We start from the raw sequence: 9,604 nt of genomic DNA on the forward strand, positions 1-9,604 counted from the left end.
TTGTTCTATGAGAAGGCCTATAGTGATAGTGTAAGTTGCTAATGGCCATGTAGTTTTGGCAAGATTGGAGAGAAAATGTTCTTATACAATTTTTGAAATCCAAGAACAAATATATGGCTTGTAAATACTCTAATGACACCAACAACAGCTAATGATATACCTTTCTAAGTACCAAATTTTAGAAGATTCCCATTCCATGAGCAATTGAGAATGAGTGTAACCAAAGAATAAGCAACCATATAGGCAAACAAATCAACAAACACACCCAATAACTGCACTTATGTGAGTGACCTACTCTTGGATAGAATCATCAATGACCACTTAATTGATGCTATTACTCTTATAAATGACCATTAATTAATAGCAAAAAGATGAACCAAAAGATGAGTAATGCTCACAATATCCTTGTAGGACTAAAGTTATAAGGTCAAAAACAAAAGCTCGTCAATGGTAAAAAAGCAAGCAGAAATCAATAACATTGGTAGTGCCCTTGTTGCCTCCACATGCAAAGCTTCACAAACCCTTATGGCATTGCTAGGTTTACATGATAGCAATCATCAAACAATGAGTGTAATAGCTCCACCTTTGTCAATGCTTTTTGGTGCATAATCTCATAGATAGCTTCATCAAGGTTCAAAACTTGAATGAAAACTTAGTATATATGTTTGCAAGGGAGGTACATTGCATGTTTTGCTTTTTAAAATCTAGACAAAAACTTGGAAACTTGGATAATCTTGCTCTATAATACATGCCTACTACTCAAGATCCCTAAAGTGAACATGTGAAACTCATTACAAATAATGAATTCCCCCTCACAACAAAGGCAACAATAGAGCGACATTTCTCTATATTCACTCTAAAGTCCTTAGTGAGTTTTGAGTTGTAGCAAATAAATTTGTACTTTGATACTTAGGCATGAAAGAACTTATAACTCTTTGAGAAGGACACACCCCCACAACAACACATGAGCTCATAAGGGACACCATATTTGTCTTTAGCAAGAACCTCGACCTTCATAGATCTTTCACTTCTACCAATAATAGATGTGCACCCTTAGCAACAAGCTATACATAAGGAGCTATCCCAGGTGGTAAAATACCTAAGTGGTGTTTGCACTCCAACAACAAGAAATAAAAGAAGCAAAAAACCACATGAATCCTTCATAAACGCCTCCGGGGGGAACCTACACCCAAGTAGGTAGGTCAACCCCAAGATCAAGGTGTGGGTGCTCCACAGTGTAGTAAAACACCTTGGGGATTTATGAATCCACCACATCGCTATTTTGATTCCTCAAGAAAACCAAAACATGCAACTTTTTCTTTAAATTATGTCCATCTAATCGCCCTTAAAGTCTTATTAATCACTCTTTCTTAACAACTAGCACTAAAGCTCTTGGCCCACCATCTAAACTTGTCTTTCTCTCTTTGTTCATTGTAGTTGTTACATACTCCAACCTATGGCCATCGTCATCTAGCACAAAACTAAGGGAAGAGAACAAAGAATATGCTTATGCCTTATAGACCTCTACTCCTAACTAGCAATCCCAACTTTACTCATTATAGTATAGGTCCAATCAATGAGTCATCTAGTTCAAGTGGCCTCTTCTTAATCATAGAGAAAATGATTATTGATTTCTTGTAGACCCATCCCATTTTGTATATTCCACCCACCAAGTGCACAATAGCATGTGCACTTTGTAATATGACATGGTGTGGTGAACTATCATTGCCTCATACAAACTCAAGTACAGTGTACACTAAACACCTACTCTCATACTAGAATGCTTTGTTTTTATTAGATTTGTTGGTGGAAATGGACCATTTTCCTCTTGAGTCAACAACCATTAACTTTAATGCATTTCTCAAATCTCCCAACAAGCAAGCTATGTCTAAAGGCTTGACAAAACACTCAATTCCATGATCTTTTCTCCACCATTGCTTCAACGTGTACATGAGTTTTTACATTAGAGTGTTTTTCAACTTATTTGAACAAAATTGTACCATCGACTAGGGACTTGACACTTTTGAACTCATAGGTCATTTTGGCCATTTGAGACATTAGCAATTTTAATATTGTTCATAGAGTTGACCCTTTTGATCTCTTAGATCATTTAGGCCATTTGATAAATGATAAAATACCATTTCATTTCATTTCTATCCATGCAGACACACACGCACACACACTCTCTCTATATTTATTTGAGTGTGTAGAAAGTGTCTTCATCTTAGCACTATTCATTAAATAGTTTTAGTTGAATGCACCCTCCTAACAAATTATCTATATAAAACTAACATCTCTAGGATGCCATGGAGTTTTCTTTGAAACCTAACCATGCAATCCATTACTTAATACTTAACCCATTTTTATCAAAGGTTTTTTAAAAAGAAAATCAATCACATAGTTGGGTAAAAGGTTTCTTAAAATAATAAGCATGTTGCAACACAAGCAAGATGCATTAGTATAGACTTATAACCATCACCACAAGGAAAGCAAGTTTCAAATGGTATGTAATATGGTGCTTGAAGAGGAAACAAGGTATTTCATTCTTTTGTTCTCAAAGATAATTTTGGAATATATTTATCTCATTTCTATCTCTCTTTCACACACGCACACACACACACACACACTCTCTCTCTCTCTCTCTCTCTCTCTCTCTCTCTCTCTCTCTCTCTCTCTCTCTCTCTCTCTCTCTCTCTCTCTCTCTCTCTCTCTCTCTCTCTCTCTCTCTCTCTCTCTCTCTCTCTCTCTCTCTCCTCCCCCTTGTAAGTAACACACTCGAGTGTCTCTAAAGGGGGATGTCTCCCCTACAAGTATTAGTTGTGAAATCTCTAGGCTTGATCATTGTGCTTCTATTCCATGGATGAGCCATGCCAATGTCAAGAGTTTCAAGGTCTAGAGCCCTACTAGTGCAAATTATAGGTCATGTTCATATCATGTAGTTAGAATGCTTTTCAAGTGCCTCGAGATGAAGGGTAATCAATTAGAGCTAGTTGGGAAGAATGACATTGTAGTTAGTTGGATCTCATTGGGAATGGTGTAGGTTGTTCTTGGGTGTCACAATATTGAGATAAGCATTCTTGGTGTAGATAAGCAATGCTCTGTGTTTTTCCAACTAAGGTGTTGAAGTGAATCAGCCAGTCAAGGTTGCGTCAACTACTACTACCATCACCAAATAGATAACCGTCTTTGGTAGTTTGGTGTCCATAGGATAGCACAAAGTATGTAGAATTGGAATCATCACATGATGATGATAGCATCCCACACTTAAACTTCCACCCACACTCTCATTGCAAAGGGGCAAGCCGCATGTGGAGGAAAGAGAAATGAATGATTGTCTTGCATTGTAGTATATTCAAACAACATTAGCAAATCAACTTGTGCTTGGTAGGGGAAATGCAAGAGGTAGCTAGCTTGGTGGGGGAAATGCAAGAGATGATGATAGCATCCCACACTTCAACTTCCACCCACACTCTCTTTGCAAAGGGGCAAGCCGCATGTAGAGGAAAGAGAAATGAATGGTTGTCTTGCTAGCTTTGGTTGGGGAAATGTGGGAGGTAGCTTGGCAAGGGAAATGCTAGCTTGTCAACATGTCCTTGCCAAGGAAACAAAGGAATAGAATGGTTGAAATAGCTCATGCCAATGCGGGCTATTTCAATTCCTTTTTTCTTATTCTTGAGAGTCTCTCTCAATTGTGATGTTTTTATTTGTGCTTTACCTTTAAAGCCTTGTGAGGCCTCAAGAACTTGAGGAGGATTTATCCTAAGGCCATGTAGATGCACATTGCCTATTATTTGTAATGCTGAACGATTTACTCCTTTTGATAATATGAAGCTATTAGCTATTAGCATTTTTTTGAATTAAAAAATTATGGATGAAATAATTATGTATACTTATCCTTGAACTCGATTAAAATGAACTAAAGAATTCTCGGTGTGAACATTGACGGGATTAGATGTACTAGATGATGGGCACACTACACATTGTGTCTTACACAAATGCTAATGTTGGTGATGTTAGTAACAGTGGACATGTAAGCAACCTCAAACTTGCCATTTGCCTTGTTGAAGGTAAGCATTCTTTTTGCTACATAGGAATGTGATTTGTATCAGTTATTCGATTGCAAAACGATTCTATAACATCAATTTATAGTTGACTTTCAAAGTTCACTTGTGCTATACACTCAAGAAATAGGTGTAAAAGCTTGTACAACACAAGCTTTGAGGACGTGATAGTCCAATTTCAAAGAATTTATCTAGTGTTTCTCTAATGAATTAGTTTTTGAATCATAACAACTTGGCCGGTAGGTTTCCTAATGACTAGGTAGCCAACTTTTGCATGGTTAAATATATGAAGAGAAACTTCTTAATGAAGTTTGGCCATGAATCTCCATTGGGTGTGAGGAATGTAGGGGCCTCTATAGGTGGCTTCAATTGGAATCTTGGAAGGAAGGTAGGGAGAGAAGAGAGTCACACACACACAGGGAGGGAGGGATGGAGGGAAGGAGAGAAGAGAATAAGGATCGTCTCCTTGTACCATTCTTAGAGCATGCCTAATCCACTACCTCACATGCTCCCAAACATCCCATGCTAGCACATGTTGTTTTGGTGCCATGTTAGTAGTGCATTAGGCATATAGAAGGTGTAGGGTCATTTTGGCAATATACTAAAAGATATATAAGGTAATGCATTAGGCATATCAAAGGTGTAGGTTCATTTTGGAAATATACCATTTCATTTCATTTCTATTGTCCCACGCACACATAGTCTCTCTAAGTGTGTAGAAAGGTGTCTTTCTCTAAGCAATATTCACATCACCACTTTAGTTGAATGTAATCTCTTAGCAACACAACATAGCATTATCTATATATAATATTAATAAGGTACCATAGCTTTTCCTGTGAAACCTAACTATGTATTCTAGTAGACTATGTGTGCTTTGAGCAAAGGTTCTTTCCTTGAGAAGATTAATCACATTGTTGGGATGGAGGTCTCTTGAACTAACAAGCATGGTGTATTGAGAGCTACATGCATCCTATTCACATCCACAATAATGTGTGTTTTGTATTGAGAGCTATATGTATCATTGGCACAATGAATAGATAGGATTGTGAAGGATCCAAGGGAGAGGGTGAACCTTTGCTTTGCTTTTCATTCTTTCTTTCTTTTTTAATGCTTTTTCTTTGGTTTGGGATGTTTCTCTTTTTTTTTGCTCACATGATCGATAAACCTCGCACATTACATACTACAAGCCCAAAAATGTTACCATGGTGATTGTCTTCAATTAAACCATTCAATCCCTGATTACGAAGAGATTTTGTGTTTACATATCAATGATAGTTAGACTAGCATGGTAATAGCACATGTAAAAGTTGATAGCCATAGTTTGTGATGAGATTCACTTTTTTGTTCATTCATGTGCACAAACTCTGGCTATTCATTTACCATGGTTGAACTTTTTGATTCCACTATGGTTGATTTTGAAGACCTCATGTGCAAGGCACATGGGTTTGAGGACCCCTCATATCACTCTCCCTCCCTCCTTCGCTCCTGTCTTCATGATGCTCCAAACGACCCATGTCCATAGACTATTTGGAGAACTATGAGGAGAGGAGGGAGGGGGAGGGAGTTGAGTACACATTTGTCAAGCTTTTTAAGACATATGGTAGCATTCTTGATCTCTTAGCAAGCAAATATCGACACAAAGATGCTCCAAAAAGGGGATTTTCCTTAGATGTCTTTGTTAGTAGTAGCCCTGTGATGATGTGTAGCATATGTGGAAGAATTATGAAAGTAGATAGCACATTTGGTTATGTATATGGTCATGACATTGTGTCATGGATTATAATGCTATTAGGATATTGTGAATGGGGCCAAATAGAGAAGGCTTAATGAATAGGATGACATTTAAATTACTCCTTCAAGAATGCTGCACATTGCAAAGAGAGAAGAAGCTAGTTCAGTGGACAAAAAATCAACGAAAGGAGTATCTTTGGAAATTGGAATGGTAGCTTATGCCCTCACGCAATAGATACGTGCTTTGCTAGAGATGCATTTTTTAGCAACATGCCAACAAGTCTAGTAGAATTATTAAATTAGTGAATGTTTTGGGTGGGTGAAGGGAGTGAGCCTTGAAGTGAAAGCATGGAGCAAAAGCAAGAGCTATGGTGGAAGGAGCAAGCAAGAGAGAGAGAGAGAGAGAGAGAGAGAGAGAGAGAGAGAGAGAGAGAGAGAGAGAGAGAGAGAGAGAGAGAGAGAGAGAGAGAGAGAGAGATGAGAGAGAGAGAGAGAGAGAGAGAAGATGTGGGAACTCCAACAGCCACAATGTGTAACTGGACTTCCATTTATTCAAATGTCACTAAAAGAATAAATAATAAAGTGACAGTGATGGGCACCCAACACGTGCAATGTAGAGGTGTGCAGGGAACCAATACATGGTGCAGGTACTACCAGTGTAACTAATACACGGGTGGCTAGGCACATGTGTCTTTACCCCCAACAACCTCCCACTTAAAGGCGAATGTGCCCCTAGAGAGGAGAGAATAAGAAAAAAGGGACAAAGTACAAATGTACATAAGTACATCACGATGAGGAAAGATGTCATCTCATCCAACGCCCATCAACTTCCTAAGGAAGGAAAAATGCTCCACTGAGAGACTTTTTAGTGAGAGCAAATTTGTAGGATTTTGGTCAGTTGAGATCTTGACAAGCTCAACGGACTTGTCCTCAATGACTTGTTGAATAAAGTGGTAAAGCACCTCAATGTGCTTCACCTTTGCATGGAAGACCGAATTCTTGGCCAAGTGAATAGCACTCATAGAATCCGAATGTAGGGTAGGGTTCTCATCAGTAATGCCAAGGTCTACCCCATGGAGACGGCCTAACCAAAGAGCATCCTTACAAGCCTAAGTGGTTGCAACATACTCTGTCTCTATAGTAGATACATCCATGCGTTTCTGCACCTTGGACATCCAAGAAATAGTACCTCTAGTAAAGGTGAAGACATAGCCAAAGGTGGACTTCCTACTATTTGCATGTTCTACATAATCAAAGTCAATGTATCTAACCATTCCTGTATCATGGCCACCATAATAAATACACATAGCTATTGTGCCCTTCAGGTACCGCATGATACCCTTGATGGTATCCCAATACTGTCTACCAGGTTTGTAGCCATATAGCGCACCACAATTCCCATTGCAAATGCTATGTTAGGGTGAGTGACTATCATGGCATACATCAAATAGTTGACTGTGGATGCACAAGGGATCTTGTCCATCTTGGCCTTCTACTCATCAAACTGCAAATAATCGGCTTGACTAACCTTCACATGAGAAGGTAAAGGAAAGCCAATAGGCTTAACATCCTATAACCTTCTTGAATGTACTTCTTCCGTAACAAGTAAAGGAGCCCCTTAGAGCAATTGCATGTAATGCACATCCCAAGAATATGTGGGGCCTATTCGAAATCATTCATATCAAAGCTCTTCGCATGAGCTAACCTTTCAAAGCATCCAGCTCATCATGAGCACTCCTAGCAAGAAAAATATCATCCATATAGAGTATCAAAATCATAAGGCTACCATCACAATCCTTCTTCATGTATAAATATGAATCCATGTCACTATGGAAATATCCCCCTGAATGAATAAAAACATCAAACTTGTGGTGCCATTCCCTAGGTGTCTTCTTAAGGCCATAAAAGGCTCTTCCTCAATCTACACTCTAGGTGGTCCATGCCAGGTTTTGCAAAGTTCTTAGGCGGCTCCAAGTAAATCTCATCATGCAAGTCCCCATGAAGAAAAGCTTTCTTGACATCCATATGATAAAGATCCAAGTCAAGGTGAGCAACTAAAGCTAGTACCAAATGTAGGATAGTCATCTCGATAGTAGGAGAAAAGAATTCATCAAAGTCCACACCATGCTCCTACTTGAAACCCTTAGCAACCAATCTGGCCTTGTATGTTGGCTTGGGGCATCCCGAGGTTCTTTTCAACTTGTACACCCACTTGCATGGAAAAGCACGCTTTTCAATGTTGGGGGTAAAGGCGCCTCCGCCGTGCCGCCCCGTGTATTACTACACTGACAGTACCCGCCATTGCACATTGCAGGTGGCGGGCGCCCGTCACGTCACTTTATTCTTTATTCTTTTAGTGACAGTTTGAATAAAGGAAGGCCCGGTCACACATTGTGACTGTTGGAGTTCCCATTTCTTATCTCTCTCTTTTCTTGCTCTTGCTCTCCCGCCATAGCTTGCGTGCAAGCTTCGATCCTTCTCACCTTTCAACTGGTATCAGAGCTTGGCATTCTCTTGCTCGAGCTCGACTCGGTGCTTCCCGACCTTCGCATCGACTTGCTTCACGCATTGGATCTCCATCCCGGTAGCCATATCCGATCTCCCCGAGCTCCCGTCACTCCCCGGCTTCCCGAGCACCTTCCCAGCCTATTGAGGCACCTTCAAGGCATTGATACTGAGGTATTTGATCATTCTTTCAGGGTTTTATTTCAGTCTACAGGTTGCAAACAGCAAGGGCAGCCATGGCTTCAAACCCTTGAAGCTTATTCCCCTCATATTGTGCCTTACACCTATCAAGGCTAAAAGAGGCTTGTCATAGGCCTTTAATAGGCCCTTCTTGAGCCCCCCATTACCCCCTTTTCAGCCCATGTGGAGCAGCAGCAAGTTCAGCACCAACAGGGCAGATTGCATCATTTTTTCCAGGCTGTGAGCACTCATCTACTTCAGCTCCACGCTTGGCCATTGCTTCTTGCTCTCTACCTTGATCAAGAGGGCTATAGACTTCATGTTTGATGTCATTCAAGCTTTGGGCATTGGTCTTGATCATTCGGGGCTGATTTCTTCAAATTTGGGACTGTCATAAATTGTCATAACAGGCTGAAAACAGGGCAGCACCATTGGCATTAGCATTTGTTGCTTATACTCCATTCCGGTTGTGCTATTTGATGCCCGTATGCGGTCTACATGATGCCTAGTGCCTTGGGAATGTATGCACATGATTATACCATGATTTTGGCTTGAAATATTGGCTGATTTGGGACTGTTATTTACTATTATACAGTGTTGAAAACAGGGCAGCCACACTTGGCATTGGCATTTGATGCTTATACTCTACTCCGGTTACCTTATTTGATGCCCATATGCGGTCTACTTCGTACCCGGATGTATTGGGGATGTATGCATTTGGTTTGACCATGATTTTGGCTTGAATTTGGGGCTGAAATCTACTATTTAGAATAGTAAATACATGCTGGAATAACAGTGGGCTGAAGGTACTTTACATGCTTTGGCACTTACCTATCGATACCGGATGTATTCTTTGAGCTTTGGCATGATGTCTCTGACATTTGGGGACGACTTGGAGCATATGTATGAGATTATGGGATGCTTTTGAGCTTCGCATTAGCTCCGTCTTCACTGGCATTTGGACCGACTTGGCATGCTCGTGGACCGCCTATGCCTCATGTCTCTGCTTGATAGTTAGGCTTTTGCATTACATGCTTTGGTTCGTGACATATGCTATTTGGTTCATGTATGCCATACCGACATTTGGAGCTTGGATTTGGATGTATTTGAGCATTCCCGGCTTACTT

Source organism: Lygodium microphyllum, chromosome 28 (assembly GCF_053477565.2).
Source record: "Lygodium microphyllum isolate KBCC chromosome 28, Lygodium_microphyllum_v1.1.10, whole genome shotgun sequence".
Lineage (NCBI taxonomy): Eukaryota > Viridiplantae > Streptophyta > Polypodiopsida > Schizaeales > Lygodiaceae > Lygodium > Lygodium microphyllum.